The following is a 16930-nucleotide window of genomic DNA, read 5'->3' on the forward strand; positions in this document are numbered from 1 at the left end:
GTGAGCACCAATCAGACAGCGTGCTGCGGGTCATGTGACCTCAGGGCGGGAAAGTTCAGGTTGAGGTGAAGACTTCTGAGGGAGAAACAACAACCGACAGGAAAATGTCGCCATTCTGTGGTGAATTATTACATGGGTTCCACCAATGATGGCGCAGCAGACGTGCCTCTGTAACCTGCTGCTATCAGTACAAGCAGGGTGTATAATGACATACAAGGGGCCATCATCTGCTTGTGCCGCCATGACGCTTCTCCAGACAGAACTTGTGTCACCTCATAACATTTTATAGCTTCGTTTCCGCCATATTGTTGTGCCCTGAGCAGCGTTACACTGCTGTGACCCCAATACTGTGCCCCAAAGATAACTGCAGCCCCCTGAAAATACCGCTGTAAATAATAATATTTATTTTTATATAGCGCTAACATATTCCGCAGCGCTTTACAGTTTGCACACCTCTTGTTTGCCAGACGGCCTCCATAGTAATAAAACTCCTCTACAGGGCCCTATTGTTAATACTACTCCTCTAGAGGGCCCCCACTAGTAATACTCCTCTTGAGTGCCCCCCACTAGTAATAATACTAGAGTGCCCCCCACTAGTAATACTACTCCTTTAGAGTGCCCCTACTAGTAATAATACTAGAGTGCCCCCCACTAGTAATACTACTCCTCTAGAGTGCCCCTACTAGTAATAATACTAGAGTGCCCCCCACTAGTAATACTACTCCTTTAGAGTGCCCCTACTAATAATAATACTAGAGTGCCCCCCACTAGTAATACTACTCCTCTAGAGTGCCCCTACTAGTAATAATACTAGAGTGCCCCCCACTAGTAATACTACTCCTCTTGAGTGCCCCCCACTAGTAATACTACTCCTCTTGAGTGCCCCCCACTAGTAATACTACTCGAGTGCCCCTACTAGTAATAATACTAGAGTGCCCCCCACTAGTAATAATACTCCTCTAGAGTGCTCCTACTAGTAGTAATACTCCACTAGAGTTCCCCTACTAGTAATAAAACTCTAGAGGGCCCCAACTAGTAATAATACTCCTCTAGAGTGCCTACTAGTAAAAAAAACTAGAGTGCCCTTACTAGTAATAATACTCCTCTAGTAAAAAAAAAACTCCTAGAGTGCCTCTACTAGTAATAACACTCTTCTAGATGGCCCCTACTAGTAATAATACTCCTGTAGAGTTCCCTTGCTAGTAATAATACTCAGAGTGCTCAATAATACTCTTCTAGAATGCCCCTTTTAATAATACTCCTCTAGTGTCCCTACTAGTAATAATACTCGAGTGCCCCTATAAGTAATACTTCCCTAGAGTGCCCTTATTAGTATTAATACTCTTCTAGTTCCCCTATTAGTTTTAATAATCATCTAGTGTGCCCCTAATAGTAATAATACTCCTCTATAGTGCCCTATTAGTAATAATACTTTTCTACAGTAAACCTGATAGTAGTAATACTCCTCTATAGTGCCTTATTACTAATAGTACTCCCCTAGAGTGCCCCTATTAGTATTAATACTCCTAGCATGCCTCTACTAGTAATATTACTGCATTAGAGTTCCCTTTTAGTAATAATATTTTTAGAGTGCCACTATTAGTGATGTTTATTTAGAGTGCCCTTATTAGTAATAATGCTCTTCTAGAGTGCCCCTATTAGTAATGCTACATTTCTAGAGTGCCCTTATTGGTAATAATACTCATAGAGTTCCTCTATTAGTATTAACAGTAGGACTACCGGACTGGTGACCCCCTAGAACTGCCAAATGGAGTAATTTTGGCTCCTGGCTTGTTTTCATTCATTTTTACTTTCTTGCTCCTGGTATTGTTGTAACTTTAATTTATAGAATGCAAAATAGCAAGAATATTGTCAAGCTTTAGTGCAGTTCTTCTAGCCATATGAGCAATTAGAAAAACTGCAGGCCGTATTCTACACAAATTATGTAGTCCACTCGAGAGTTCACTGGTTCAATGACGGATGTCCTGTATATGTCAAGCATATTTGCAAAAATGCTAATTATTCTAAGTCAAAGCCAACATTTATTCTTAACATACAAGTAAATGAAAACTAAAAGAAATAATAACATTCAGCGACAGAGACTTGCATAATATAGTAGGAAGTCAAAATGACTCCTTTTGGTAATTAAAGGTAAATTTTGAAAAAAAGGTACTCTTTTTTTTTCTCAAAATTATTTATTGTCACAAAATCTTTTTTTCGCATCCTTTATGAGTAAAAATTACCAAGTCTCAAGCTGGAATTCAGAAAAATGTAGTCACAGAAGAGAAATAAAAATAGCGAGGAGTCAAAATGACTCCATCGGTAGTTCTAGGTTTAATACTCCTCTAGAATGCTCCTAGTAGTAATAATACTCCTCTAGAGTGCCCCTACTAGTAATAATACTGTAGAGTGCCCCTACCAGTAATAAAACTCCTCTACAGTGTCCCTTCTAGTAATGCAACTCCTCTAGAGTGCCCCTACTAGGAATAAAACTCCTCTTGAGTGCCATTACTATTAATAAAACTCATCTAGAATGCCTCTACTAGTAATAATACTCATCCGGAGTGTCCCTACTAGTTATAAAATGTCCCTAGAGTTCCCCTACTAGTAATACTCATCTAGAGTGGCCCTACTTGTAATAATACCCCACTAGAGTGCCTCTACTAGTAATAGTACTCCTCTAGACTGCCCCCATTAGTGATAATACACTAAAATGCCCTTATTGGTAATAATACTCCCCTAGAGTGCCCATAATAGTAATAATACTCCTCTAGACTGCCCCTACTAGTAATAACACTTCTAAAGTGTCCCTTCTAGTAAAAACTCCTCTAGTTCCCTTCTAGTAATCAAACTCCTCTATAGTGCCCCTACCAGTAATAAAACTCCTCTAGAGTGCCCTACTAGTAATAGTACTTCTCTAGAGTAACCCTACTAGTAATAATACTCCTCTAGACTTTCCCTACTTGTAATAATACTCCTCTAGAGTGCCCCTATCAGTAATAATACTCCTCTAGAATGCCCTTATTGGTAATAATACTCCCTAGAGTGCCCCTATTAGTAATAATACTTTTCTAGAGTACTAATATTAGTGATATAACTCCTTTAGAGTGCCCTTACTAGCAGTAATACTTCTTTAGCGTGCTCTTATTAATAATACTCCTCTAGAGTGCCCTTATTGGTAGCAATTCTCTTATAGATTTCCCTTTTAGTAATAAAACTCCCCTATAGTGCCTTTTTTTTAGTAATAATACTCCCCTAGAGTTCCCCTATTAGTTATAATACTCTGGAGTGCCTATATTGGTAATAATACTCCTCTAAGCTGCCCCTATTAATATTAATCCTCTAGAGTGCCATTATTAGTAATAATACATTTCTAGTGCTCTTATTAGTAGTAATACTCCACTAGAGTGCCTCTATTAGTAATAATACTTCCCTATAGTTCCCTTATTAGCAATAATAATCCCGTAGAGTACCCTTATTTGTAATATTACTCCTTTAAAGTGCCCTTATTAGTAATACTACTCCTCTAAAGTGCCATTATTAGTAATAACACTCCTCTAGAGTGCACCAATAATAATACTCCTTTAGAGTGCCCTATTAGTAATATTACTCATCTAGAGTGTCCCTATGAGTAATAACAGTCCTCTATAGTGATGAGCGAGTATACTTGTTGCTCGGGTTTCCCGAGCACACTCGGGTGATCTCCGAGTATTTGTTAGTGCTCGGAGATTTCTTTTTTATCGACGCAGCTGCATGATTTATGGCTGCTAGCCAGCCTGAGTACATGTGGGGGTTGCCTGGTTGCTAGGGAATCCCCACAAGTCACTACTCCTCTAGCGTGCCCCTATTAGTAATAATACTCCTCTAGCGTGCCCCTATTAGTAATAATACTCCTATGAGTAATACTCCCACCCTTCCATATGTAATAGTATTTATGCTCCATGTCAGTGCCCTCATTAGTAATACTGCCCCTCCCATAGTAATGTTTTTACACACTGCCTCCATTACTATTACTGCTGCCCCAATGTACAGTCGTGGCCAAAAGTTTTGAGACTGACACAGATTTTGGTTTTCACTTTTTGTCTCTTCAGTGTTTTTGCTCTCTTAGTCAAACATTTACCGTATTTTTCGGACTATAAGATGCACCGGACTATAAGGCGCACCCAGGTTTTAGAGGTGGAAAATAGGGAAAAAAATATTTGAAGCAAAAAAATGTGGTAAAATATTTAATAACATACTATTATATGTGGTGTTATTATATATAATAGTATGTTATTATGTTGGAAGCTGCGGGACCAGTGTGGTGTCTGTGAAGTACTGTATGAAGACGCTGGAGGGTGAGTATAAGAATGGGGGCACAGGGCTTATATTGAAAGCACCACTCCAGCACTGCAAAATAACACTGGAGTGCTGCTTTAAAATCCCATGGGAGAACTATAACTCCCAGCATGTCCTGCAGATCCTGACATGCTGGGAGTTATAGTTCACCAAAGGAGTGGCAGAGTGCTTTATTGTGTTTTGTAAAGACTAACCTCTTAATTGTGGCAGCCAGCCAGCCACTGTGGTAAGGTGAAAAGCATCCCATGACTGCACACACAGAGCCCTCCCTCTTGTTGCCTTTCCACAGCACAGGTTATGAGGAAGCCTGCAGATTCTAGTGGGGAGTCTGAAGGACCTGTGATGATGTCAAGAAGAGGGAGGTCTCTGAGCTGCCATGTGATGCTCCAGCCCGCCCACTCCTGACATCACACAGGTCCTCCTTGTGCACAGCACTCAGCGTTCAGCCCAGGCAGGTATGCAGCGATCTCCTCTCCCCTGGCCCCTGCTGCTGCTGCTGCCTCCTCCTCCCCCGGACACACAGATCTCCCCAGCTGCTGCAGGAATCCAGAGCTGAGGAAACCATGTGTGTCCCTGCTTAGGCTACTTTCACACTAGCGTCGCACGACGAATTGCGTCGTTGCGACGTACCGACGCAAGCAGTGAAAGCGCCGCACAACGGGGGCAGTGGATGCTGTTTTTCAACGCATCCGCTGCCCCATTGTGATGTGTGGGGAAGAGGGGGCGGAGTTCTGGCCGCGCATGCGCGGTCGGAAAAGGCGGACACGACGCACCAAAAAACGTTACATGCAACGTTTTTTGGTGGTGACGGACCGACGCAACCGTCGCACGACGGTTGCGACGTGTGACAATGCCTCGCTAATGCAAGTCTATGGAGAAAAAACGCATCCTGCAAGCACTTTTGTAGGATGCGTTTTTTCTACAAAAGGACGCATAGCGACGTGCAGTGCACGAAGCTAGTGTGAAAGTAGCCTTAAGTGCAGTATTCATTTGCTGCTCCAGGCTCACAGCTCAGCTGACAGGTGGGTGGGGAAGCAGCTAATGAATATTCACTGCACTTAATCATCGGGACCACATGGTTTCCCCAGCCTGATTCTGATTCCGGCAGCCGGGACATTTTTCTGCCTCCTGAAGTGGGATAACAGTGCGATCCCACTCGCTGCTGCTCCCCTCCCCACATGCTACATCCCTACCATAAGACGCACCCACACTTTCCTCCCAAATTTGGAGGAAAAAAAGTGCGTCTTACGGTCGGAAAAATACGGTATATGGTTACGGACGTACAATTATAATTACAATTATCCCATAATTGACACCTTTATTGACAAATCCATGAAGTTTCTGTGATTCCTCAATATTACTTGCGCTGTCCCATATTCTCCAGAATTGTGCCCTTCACCTGGCAACTGGATATTGGCTTCTGGGTTTTTCCTGACTGATGGCCACCCGTTCTTGTCTCATTAGAACTCAGAGTTTATCATAATTTCTGGGTTTTGTCTCTTTTTGAGGATCGTAGCTTCTCAATGGGACTGAGATCTGGGGAGTTTCCTGGACCTAAAATCTCAATGTTTTGTCATTGAGCCTCTTGTCACTTTTGCTTTGTGGCCTGATCTTCGTCATGCTGGAAAAAGCATCATCACACATTGAGAGTGAGCCCCTCCATGGATGATAAGCTCCCACACATTGTGATTGAGCCCCTCCATGGATGAGAAGCTCCCACACATTGTGAGTGATCCCATGGGTGAGAAGCTCCCACACATTGTGAGTGAGCCCCTCCATGGATGAGAAGCCCCCACACATTGTGAGTGAGCCCCTCCATGGATGAGAAGCCCCCACACACTGTGAGTGATCCCCCTCCATGGGTGAGAAGCCCCCACACGTGAGTGAGCCCCTCCGTGGATGAAAAGCCTCCACACACTGTGAGTGATCCCCCTCCATGGATGAGAAGCCCCCACACATTGTGAGTGAGCCCCTCCATGGATGAGAAGCCCCCACACATTGTGAGTGAGCCCCTCCATGGATGATAAGCCCCCACACATTGTGAGTGAGCCCCTCCATGGATGAGAAGCCCCCACACATTGTGAGTGAGCCCGTCCATGGATGAGCAGCCCCCGCACATTGTGAGTGACCCCTCCATGGATGAGAAGCCCCCACACATTGTAAGTAAAACCCCTCCATGGATGAGAAGCCCCCAGACATTGTGAGTGAGCCCTCAATGGATGAGAAGCCCCCGCACATTGTGAGTGACCCTCTCCATGGATGAGAAGCCCCTGCACATTGTGAGTGACCCCTCCATGGATGAGAAGCCCCCACACTCAGGAGGCTTTACTGCGGTCAGACACAGGACTCATGGCAGCGTCATCTTCTCTTCTCCGGACAATTATTCTTACAAGTGGGCCAAACAGTGTGAGGGGGCTTCATCAGAGAACATAACTTTACCCCAGTCCTCTGCAATCCCATATTTGTACTTCATTCAGAATGTCAGTCTGTCCTTGATGTTTATATTGGGGAGAAGTATCATCTTTGCTGCCATTCCTAACAGGCAACCTTCAAAAACCTCTGCCTCACTGTTTGCTGATGCACTGACACCTGCCTTCTGCCATTCCTAAGCAAGCTCTGCACTTGTGTTGAACCAATCGTGTAGCTGAATCCTAACTGGACTTTCTTGGGCACTCTGAAGTCTTCTTCACGGCTGTTAATCCTTTCTTTGAAGTTTTTGATGACCCAATACATTTTTGGTCTATTGGGCTGTCTTAGGCTACTTTCACACTAGCATCGTGCACTGCACGTCGCTATGCGACGTTACGGCGCACCGACGCTAGCAGTGAAAGCGCCACACAACCACAACGGGGGCAGCGGATGCTGTTTTTCAACGCATCCACTGCCCCATTGTGAGGTGCGGGGAGGCGGGGGCGGAGTTCCAGCCGGGCATGCGCGGTCGGAAAAGACGGGAACGACGCACCAAAAAACGTTACAACGTTTTTTGGTGGCGACTGTCCGCCGCAACACGCCGCAACCGTCGCACGACAGTTGCGATGTGTGGCAATGCGTCGCTAATGCAAGTCTATGGAGAAAAAACGCATCCTGCAAGCACTTTTGCAGGATGCGTTTTTTCTGCAAAACGACGCATAGCGACGTGCAGTGCACGACGCTAGTGTGAAAGTGGCCTTAGCATCAATGTACTTGCCTGTAAAGCCCTTTTGATGCAAAGCGGTGTTTACGGCACACGTTTCTTTGGAGTTAACATGGTTAATAGAAGACGACAATGATTTCAAGCCCTATCCACCTTCAACATCAATCATTCTTTACTTGCAATTCAGTAAGTATGACAGAATGATATCAGCTGCCTTGTCCTCATTAACACTTTCTCCTGAGCTAATGAGAAGTTCGCTGATATTAAGTAAGCAGGTCTTCTTTGTTGCTGGGCTGCAATTCATTGAAAATGCATAATTCCCAAGTTTCCTAGAAGATAAAGATGAAGAGACTATGTGGCACGTGCCCTTAAAGGGACTCTCTCACCCCCTCCAGCCGTTAGAAACTAAAAGAGCCACCTTGTGCAGCAGTAATGCTGCATTCTGACAAGGTGGCTCTTTTAGTTATTGGTGCTGTAACTGCAGAAATAAGGCTGGTTTCACATTTGCGTTTAAAAACGCATGTGGTAAAAAAACGCATGTAAACGCGTGCAAACGCTGCGTTTTTTAGACGCATGCGTTTTTGCATGCAGAAAAAAATGTGGCGTTTTGCCGCGTTTACATGCGTTTTTTCCTGCGTTTGCGTTTTTTAAACGCATGCTGAGAATTGTGACAGCTGCCAATCATCAAAATCAACTAGAAAACCCACTATAAACAGAAATAGCTAGGGTTAGGATCCCTAGTAACCCTAGGGATTCTAACCCTAACCCTAGGGATCCTAACTCTAACCCTAGGAATCCTAACCCTAGGGATCCTAACCCTAATCCTAGGGACCCTAACCCTAAGGGTTAGGGTTAGGATCGTTAGGGTTAGGATCCCTAGGGTTACTAGGGATCCTAACCGTAACCCTAGGGATCCTAACCCTAAGGGTTAGGTTTAGGATCCCTAGGGTTACTAGGGATCCTAACCTTAGGGTTAGGGTTAGGATCCCTAGTAACCCTAGGGTTAGGGTTTTCTTGTTTTTTCTTGTTTTCTTGTGTTTTTCTATAGAAACGCATGCGTTTACATAGACAGCAATACATTTTTTTGCCGCGAAAAAACGCATGTGTTTTTTTGCGGCAAAAAAACGCAGCTAGAAATTACTACAGGTTGCATTTCTGCAACAAAACGCAAGCATAAAAAAAGCATGCGCTGTCAAAAACGCGTCAAAACGCATGCGTTTTTAATGTTAAGTATAGAAAAAAAAACGCATGCTTTTTTAGCGCTAAAATGCAGCGGCAAAAAACGCAAGTGTGAAACCAGCCTAAAGCGTTTTATAATGTCGCAAAAATACCTGTCTTTAGTCCTGGAGGCAGGTCTTAACCCCCCTGCTGCACACGCCACACTGCCGTCACTCAAGGCTTCTTCGGCGCCGCCCCCTCCGCGCTATTTTCAAATCAAATCCGGCGCCTGCGCTGTTTTGTTCTGCCTGGGGCAGGCGCAGTGAGCGCTGCCCGTCTGACCTCAGATGCAGTCTCGCAGACTGCGTCTGTGCGGCCACCCAGCTTGTGAATCCCAGCTCCGCAGTGGGTTATGCATTATGCACAGTGTCAGCCACTCACCCAGGTCCCCGCCTTACAGCGTGTGTATCTTCAGCTGATCGAGACTGCATCTGAGGTCAGACGGGAATCGCTCACTGCGCCTGCCCCAGGCAGAACAAAACAGCACAGGTGCCGGATTTGATTTGAAAACAGCGCGGAGGGGGCGGCGCCGAAGAAGCCTTGAGTGACGGCAGTGTGGCGTGTGCAGCAGGGGGGTTAAGACCTGCCTCCAGGACTAAAGACAGGTATTTTTGCGAAATTATAAAACGCTTTATTTCTGCTTTGACTGCACCAATAACTAAGAGAGCCACCTTGTCAGAATGCTGCATTACTGCTGCACAAGGTGGCTCTTTTAGTTTCTAACGGCTGGATGGGGTGACAGAGTCTCTTTAACTACATCCATTTACGTCCTCCTCATCCCATGACCACACAAAGAAAATGTTAGAAAGTGATTAAGAGCAATGTAAAAACAATGGCAGACTTGCAAACAATTTTTACCAATCTATCCTACATGGATTTTTTTTCTAGTTTTTCAGTTCATGGTATGGTAAAATGGATACTGTCCTTCAAAGTTACAACTCTTCCTGCGAAAAACAAGCCCTCATATGGCGACCTCAGTGGAAAAAGTTAAAAAGTTGTGACTCTTGTAAGAACCAGAGGAAAAATGCATATTGTCAAAATTAAAATTGGCGTCCGAGGCAAAGAATGACAGGGGTTGTCTAGATGGGACAACAGACTGCATGCTTTCCATGCAACTGCTGAATTGTGACAATGTGCAATGTGCATGCTGTCACAATCCCCCGGTATTGCTGATGTGTGTGGACGGTGACGGGACTGCATGTCTGTAAGTTGCAAACTTGCGGCCTAGTCTTAGTTGAGTATTTGAGTGTTGAAGGCGCCTACACTTCTGATGATCTGTCAATGTGAACAGTGCATGATGTTTTGTTACAATGTTATTCAACCATGTCTGACTTCGTGCTCGTCTGAGTTACGATCGCATCGTTCATCTTTTAATCCCTTCATGACCCTGGAGCTTTTTTCGATTTTGTTTTTCGCTACCCTCCTTCCCAGAACCATAACTTTTTTCATTTTCCGTCAATATGGCCATGGCTTATTTTTTGCGGGACGAGTTGTATGTTTGATTGACACTATTGGTTTTACCATGTCCTGTACTCGAAAATGGGGGAAAAATTCCAAGTGCAGTGAAATTGCAAAAAAGTGTAATCCCACACTTGTTTTTTTTGTTTGCCTTTTTTTGCTAGGTTCACTAAATGCTAAAACTGACCTGATATTATGATTCTCCAGGTCATTACGAGTTCATAGACACCAAACATGTCTAGGTTCTTTTCTATCTAAGGCTTCTTTCACACTAGCGTCGGGCTCGGCCCGTCGCAGTACGTCGGGCCGAGGTCCCCGACGCTAGCGCTGTCTCCGCCGCACAACGGGGGCAGTGGATGCATTTTTCCAGTGCATCCGCTGCCCCATTGTGAGGTGCGGGGAAGTGCGGGGAGGTGGGGGCGGAGTTCCGGCCGCGCATGCGCGGTCGGAAAAAGCGGACCGTCGGGAGCAAAAAACGTTACATGTAACGTTTTTTGGTCCCGACGGTCCGCCACAGCACGGTGCAACCGTCGCACGACGGTTGCGACGTGTGGCAATGCGTCGCAAATGCGTCGCTAATGTTATTCAATGCTGAAAAAACGCATCCTGCAAGCACTTTTGCAGGATGCGTTTTTTCGGCAAAACGACGCATTTGCGACGTATTGCAGTTAACGCTAGTGTGAAAGTAGCCTAAGTGGTAAAAAAAAAATCCAAAGTTTGCTAAAAATAAAAAAAATTGCGCAAATTTCCGATACCTGTAGTGTCTCCATTTTTCGTGACCTGGGGTCGTGTGAGGGCTTATTTTTTGTGTGCCGTGCTGACGTTTTTAATGATAGCATTTTGGTGCAGATACGATCTTTTGATCGCCCGTTATTGCATTTTAATGCAATGTCACGGCGACCAAAAATACTTAATTCTGGCGTTTTGTTTTTTTCTTGCTATGCTGTTTAGCGATCAGGTTAATCCTTTTTTTTTATTGATAGATCGGGCGATTCTGAACATATGTGGGTTTGATTTTATTTTTATTGTTTTATTTTGAATGGGGCGAAAGAGGGGTGATTTAAACTTTTATATTTTTTTCATATTTTTAATCACATTTTTTTTACTTTTGGCATGCTTTAATAGTCTCCATGGGAGGCAAGACGCTGGCACAACTTGATCGGCTCTGCTACATAGAGGCGGTGCTCGTATTTTCGTCCAATGGCCGGAAGCATGTGTTAAATGCCACTGTCAGAGTTTGACAGCGGCATTTAACTAGTTAATAGGTGCGGGCAGATCGCGATTCCGCCCGTGCCTATTGCGGGCACGTTGTTGAAAACAGCATGTCGCGGCTTTGAGGTGGGCTCACCGCCGGAGCCCACCTCAAAGCGGGGCTTCTAACGTAGGATGTACTGTTCCGTCCGATGTCAGAAAGGGGTTAAACAATTATCTGCTCATGTGACTGAACCTTTAAGAAGTTAGTGTACAGAGCACAAATGAACGCGGCCCTAAGCAATAACAGCCTGAGCTGGAGACATTGCCCCAATATGGGACAGTCCCCCTGGAGCTGGGATGTAGGGAAATGTTTTCTTGTGCTGTTAACTTTCCTAGTAAGGAATGCGTCTGCAGTTTTTAGCAATTCTTTCTTCATAACAATCCAGAGTTTGTAAACTGTTACTATAAAAACGGAAGCAGCAAACTGTGAAAACCTACATTTGTGTCTGTCTCAAAACTTTTGGCCACAACTTTGGCAAAGAAGGAGGAAAAATATAATAACTCCCAACAGTCCTTCCAGCCAGTGATGCCAGCTGTTTTGCAACACCAGAAAGTGTGATTAGTTATAATGTCCCTGGCAGACAGAATCACACATGGTAGATACACAGCTCCACAGGCAGGATCACATATGATGGGATGAAGTACATCGACTCGGCACACAGTATCACACACGATTAGATACACAGCTCAGCAGCAGACATAGCACAGGTCACATGATGTAAGGAGACCATGGATTGAGCCATGCTGTTCAGGCCTGGTGATTGCTGCGCTGCAGCAGGGAGGGGGTTACAGCTTGTTGTCAGCTCTGGGCTTGTGTAAGACACTGATAGCAGCCAATCAGGAGGCAGGGAGGTCTATACTCAGCCACGCCCCGTCCTAATCCCTGCACTCAGCAGCTGGGACACTACAATAGCACAGACCGGGCCCCAACAAGAGCCAGACACCCCCAGCCCAGGGCCCCAACAAGAGCCAGACACCCCCAGCCCAGGGCCACAGCAGGATCCAGACACCCCCAGCCCAGGGCCACAGCAGGAGCCAGACACCCCCAGCCCAGGACCACAGCAAGAGCCAGACACCCCCAGCCCAGGGCCACAGCAGGAGCCAGACACCCCCAGCCCAGGGCCCCAACAAGAGCCAGACACCCCCAGCCCAGGGCCACAGCAGGAGCCAGACACCCCCAGCCCAGGGCCCCAACAAGAGCCAGACACCCCCAGCCCAGGGCCCCAACGAGAGCCAGACACCCCCAGCCCAGGGCCCCAACAAGAGCCAGACACCCCCAGCCCAGGGCCACAGCAGGAGACAGACACCCCCAGCCCAGGGCCACAGCTGTTCCAGGGACACAAGGGAATATCTAAAGGCTGCAATGAGAAGAGGAGCCCCGTACAGGCTGGGACAAGGTGAGACGTGCACCCTCTGCTGTCAGCAGGGCCCTCTACATGGATCTACTGCAGGGGGTCATCACAGGGGTCTGCAGGCCTCACCGGCCCTGGTGCTGTCATCTGTGACATGGGTACAGAATCTCCTACAATCCTGATACTGGGAATTCTGATTCCGTCTATTATGGGAATATGGAGCGGTCGTAATGTTCGGTCATCATGCATAAATTATAGGAGCTGTTTGCCACTTCTGTGTTATCACCCACTTATGGTTTTGGCTACAAATACTGATGTAAAATACTGACCGTGTGAACGTGGCCTAAGGCATACATTGTAGAGGTCACTGACCTGATTATAATGTGTGTGTATATATAATGGCCGGACACTATTATCAGCTCCGTGACCTCTTAGTGTCAGTAATGTCCGGTCACTGTAACTATTGCCGCGTGTATAGGAAGCTCTTCATACCGAATATATCTGCCAAAATCATACACCAGTGTGACCTGGAGGATGACGGATTATCTAGAATATTATAGGGCCATCCTCGCCTAATTTATAAGAGAAATGGCTTCTTTTGCTTTCAGTCGTCGCCTCTCTTCACGCAGTTTGTTTAGGGGAATCTAGTATGTTACCCGTCCTGTCAGTGGGCAACTCCTCTCCTATCAGGGCTGCAGAGCGTCGCATCCGCGGTAGATACCGTCATGGAGGCACTGCAGGTCATTACAGTACATGGTGTTGTCCTAACGAAACCTGTAATGTACTGTGTGGTGTTATGTAATGTGTGTAATAAGAAATACCTACAGTACATTGTGTTATACTGCAGAGCTGCACTCACTATTCTGCTGGTGGAGTCAGTATGTGGAATATGAGTGCAGCTCTGGGGTATAATACAGGATGTAACTCAGGATCAGTAATGTATGTACACAGTGACTGCACCAGCAGAATAGTGAGTGGAGCTAAGGGGTATAATACAGCATGTAACTCAGGATCTGTAATGTATGTACACAGTGACTGCACCAGCAGAATAGTGAGTGCAGCTCTGGAGTATAATACAGGATGTAACTCAGGATCAGTAATGTAATGTATGTACACAGTGACTGCACCAGCAGAATAGTGAGTGCAGCTCTGGAGTATAATACAGGATGTAACTCAGGATCAGTAATGTAATGTATGTACACAGTGACTGCACCAGCAGAATAGTGAGTGCAGCTCTGGAGTATAATACAGGATGTAACTCAGGATCAGTAATGTAATGTATGTATACAGTGACTGCACCAGCAGAATAGTGAGTGCAGCTCTGGGGTATAACACAGGATGTAACACGAGGCTGAAGTTGGTTTCTTATTCGTTCAGTTTCTTATTCGGAGCTGAAGTTGGTTTCTTATTCGTCAGTTTCTTATTCGGCAATTTTTTCTTTTCTGTTTTTTATAGGTTTAACAACAAAAAATAATCATCACAATAATAAAACACAATGCAGCGAGGAGCCCTGATGTGAATACGCTTAAAAACGGCTACAAAAACAATAAAACTGGCACAAAAATGGGCATCAAAGTGGGCACCAAAGAGCGCTGAAGAAAGGGTTAAATGCCTTTGGGCCACTGATCTCACACTGCTGACATATAGAACAAGGCGCCCCACATCCAAACCAGTTATTTCCAGCCTGGCCCAAATGGGTTCTGGGCACCAGAACTGGCATCAAAGTGGGCAAACAGCCCATTTTCACAGATTTGAATAAGTAACTGATGTTTTTAAGGGGTTAAATGCCTTTGGGCCACTGATCTGACACGTAAAATACACAGAAAGTGATGCCCTGCATCAAACCCAGGTCTCTCCAGCCTGGCCCAAATGGGTTCTGGGCACCAGAACTGGCATCAAAGTGGGCAAACAGCCCATTTTCACAGATTTGAATAAGTAACTGATGTTTTTAAGGGGTTAAATGCCTTTGGGCCACTAATACGACACTTAAAATACACAGACAGTGATGCCCTGCATCAAACCCAGGTCTCTCCAGCCTGGCCCAAATGGGTTCTGGGCACCAGAACTGGCATCAAAGTGGGCAAACAGCCCATTTTCACAGATTTGAATAAGTAACTGATGTTTTTAAGGGGTTAAATGCCTTTGGGCCACTAATACGACACTTAAAATACACAGACAGTGATGCCCTGCATCAAACCCAGCTCTCTCCAGCCTGGCCCAAATGGGTTCTGGGCACCAGAACTGGCATCAAAGTGGGCAAACAGCCCATTTTCACAGATTTTAATAAGTAACTGATGTTTTTAAGGAGTTAAATGCCTTTGGGCCAATGATCTGACACTTACAATACACAGAAAGTGATGCCCTGCATCAAACCCAGGTCTCTCCAGCGTGGCCCAAATGGGTTCTGGGCCCCAGAACTGGCATCAAAGTGGGCAAACAGCCCATTTTCACAGATTTTAATAAGTAACTGATGTTTTTAAGGAGTTAAATGCCTTTGGGCCACTGATCTGACACTTAAAATTCACAGAAAGTGATACCCTGCATCAAATCCAGGTCCCAGCAGCCTGGCCCAAATGGGTTCTGGGCACCAGAACTGACATCAAAGTGGGCAAACAGCCCATTTTCACAGATTTGAATAAGTAACTGATGTTTTTAAGGGGTTAAATGCCTTTGGGCCACTGATACGACACTTAAAATACACAGACAGTGATGCCCTGCATCAAACCCAGGTCTCTCCAGCCTAGCCCAAATGGGTTCTGGGCACCAGAACTGGCATCAAAGTGGGCAAACAGCCCATTTTCACGGATTTGAATAAGTAACTGGTGTTTTTAAGGGGTTAAATTCCTTTGTGCCACTGATACCAGAGTGCACACATATAGAACAGGGAGCCCCACAATAAAACCAGGTCTCTTCAGCCTGGCCCAAATTAGTTCTGGGCATCAGAACTGTCATCAAACTGGGCAAACAGATTTGAATAGGGACCTGCTGTTTTTAAGGGGTTAAATGGCTTTGGGCCACTGATCTGACACTTAAAATACACAAATAGCGATGCCCTGCATCAAACCCAGGTCCCTCCAGCCTAGCCCAAATGGGTTCTGGGCACCAGAATTAGCATCAAAGTGGGCAAATATAGTGGGTTGGTGTCGGGAATGCCTTGGTTACAGCATCAAAACCCTGTTATTAACTGGGTTACTGAGGAAATTGTTCAATGGTCCTTATCTAAGTCCTTGAAGTGTGTATCTGTGTTGTCTGTCGGTCTGGAAGCTATTCCGGAGTATCTGAAGGTCTTTGAAGACGTGTTCTCTGAAAGCGAGGCTGAGGTTCTACCGCCACATCCATCTTTTAATTGTGCCATCAATTTATTCTGTCTTGTCCTGAGCGGCTGGCCATGAAGGAGTATATTGCCGAGAGTCTTCGTAAGGGGCATATCCGCCCTTATGTTTCTCCTGTGGCAGCTGGCTTTTTCTTTGTAAAGAAAAAAGATGGTGGTTTGAGTCCTTGCCTCGACTTTCGGGAACTCAACAAAATCACTGTGAGAAAAACTTAGGCTACTTTCACACTAGCGTCGGGAACAACCCGTCGCTGTACGTCGGGCTGACGTTCCCGACGCTAGCGTGGTCTCCGCCGCACAACGGGGGCAGCGGATGCATTTTTCCCTATGCATCCGCTGCCCCATTGTGAAGTGCGGGGAGGTGGGGGCGGAGTTCCGGCCGCGCATGCGCGGTCGGAAAAAGCGGACCGTCGGGAGCAAAAAACGTTACATGTAACGTTTTTTTCTCCCGACGGTCCGCTACCACACGCCCAAGCGTCGCAAAACGGACGCAACGTTTGGCAATGCGTCGCAAATGCGTCGCTAATGTTAGTCTATGACGAAAAAACGTATCCAGCAAGAACTTTTGCTGGATGCGTATTTTCGGCAAAACGACGCATTTGCGACGTATTGCAGTTAACGCTAGTGTGAAAGTAGCCTTACCCACTTCCTCTCATTCCTGACTTGTGTAACCAGTTGTCTGGGGCCAAATGAATTTCAAAGTTAGATTTGTGGGGAGCCTATAATTGGATAAGTGTTTGAGAGGGAGACGAGTGGAAGACGGCGTTTCTTACGTGAGAAGTTCTTTTTGAGAATCTTTTTACGTCCTTCGGGCTAACAAACACCCCTGGCCATTTTTCAAAATTT

General features: G+C 45.7%; 1 protein-coding gene across 3 annotated transcripts in view; it reads left to right on the plus strand.

Moving 5' to 3' along the window:
- ATG9B (autophagy related 9B) overlaps positions 1-16930 on the plus strand; it is a 44168-nt gene that overhangs the window by 109 nt on the left and 27129 nt on the right. The window contains exon 1 of one of the 3 annotated variants that reach the window (XM_077267966.1): positions 2-120. The exons of 1 other annotated variant lie outside the window; for it this stretch is intronic. The gene's annotated coding sequence lies outside the window, so the exon portion shown is untranslated. Of the gene's footprint in view, position 1; positions 121-12286; positions 12799-16930 lie in introns of those variants that run through there. One more of the 3 variants, XM_077267965.1, reaches the window with a different exon arrangement.

The sequence above is a fragment of the Ranitomeya variabilis genome, chromosome 6, assembly GCF_051348905.1.
Source record: "Ranitomeya variabilis isolate aRanVar5 chromosome 6, aRanVar5.hap1, whole genome shotgun sequence".
Taxonomy (NCBI): domain Eukaryota; kingdom Metazoa; phylum Chordata; class Amphibia; order Anura; family Dendrobatidae; genus Ranitomeya; species Ranitomeya variabilis.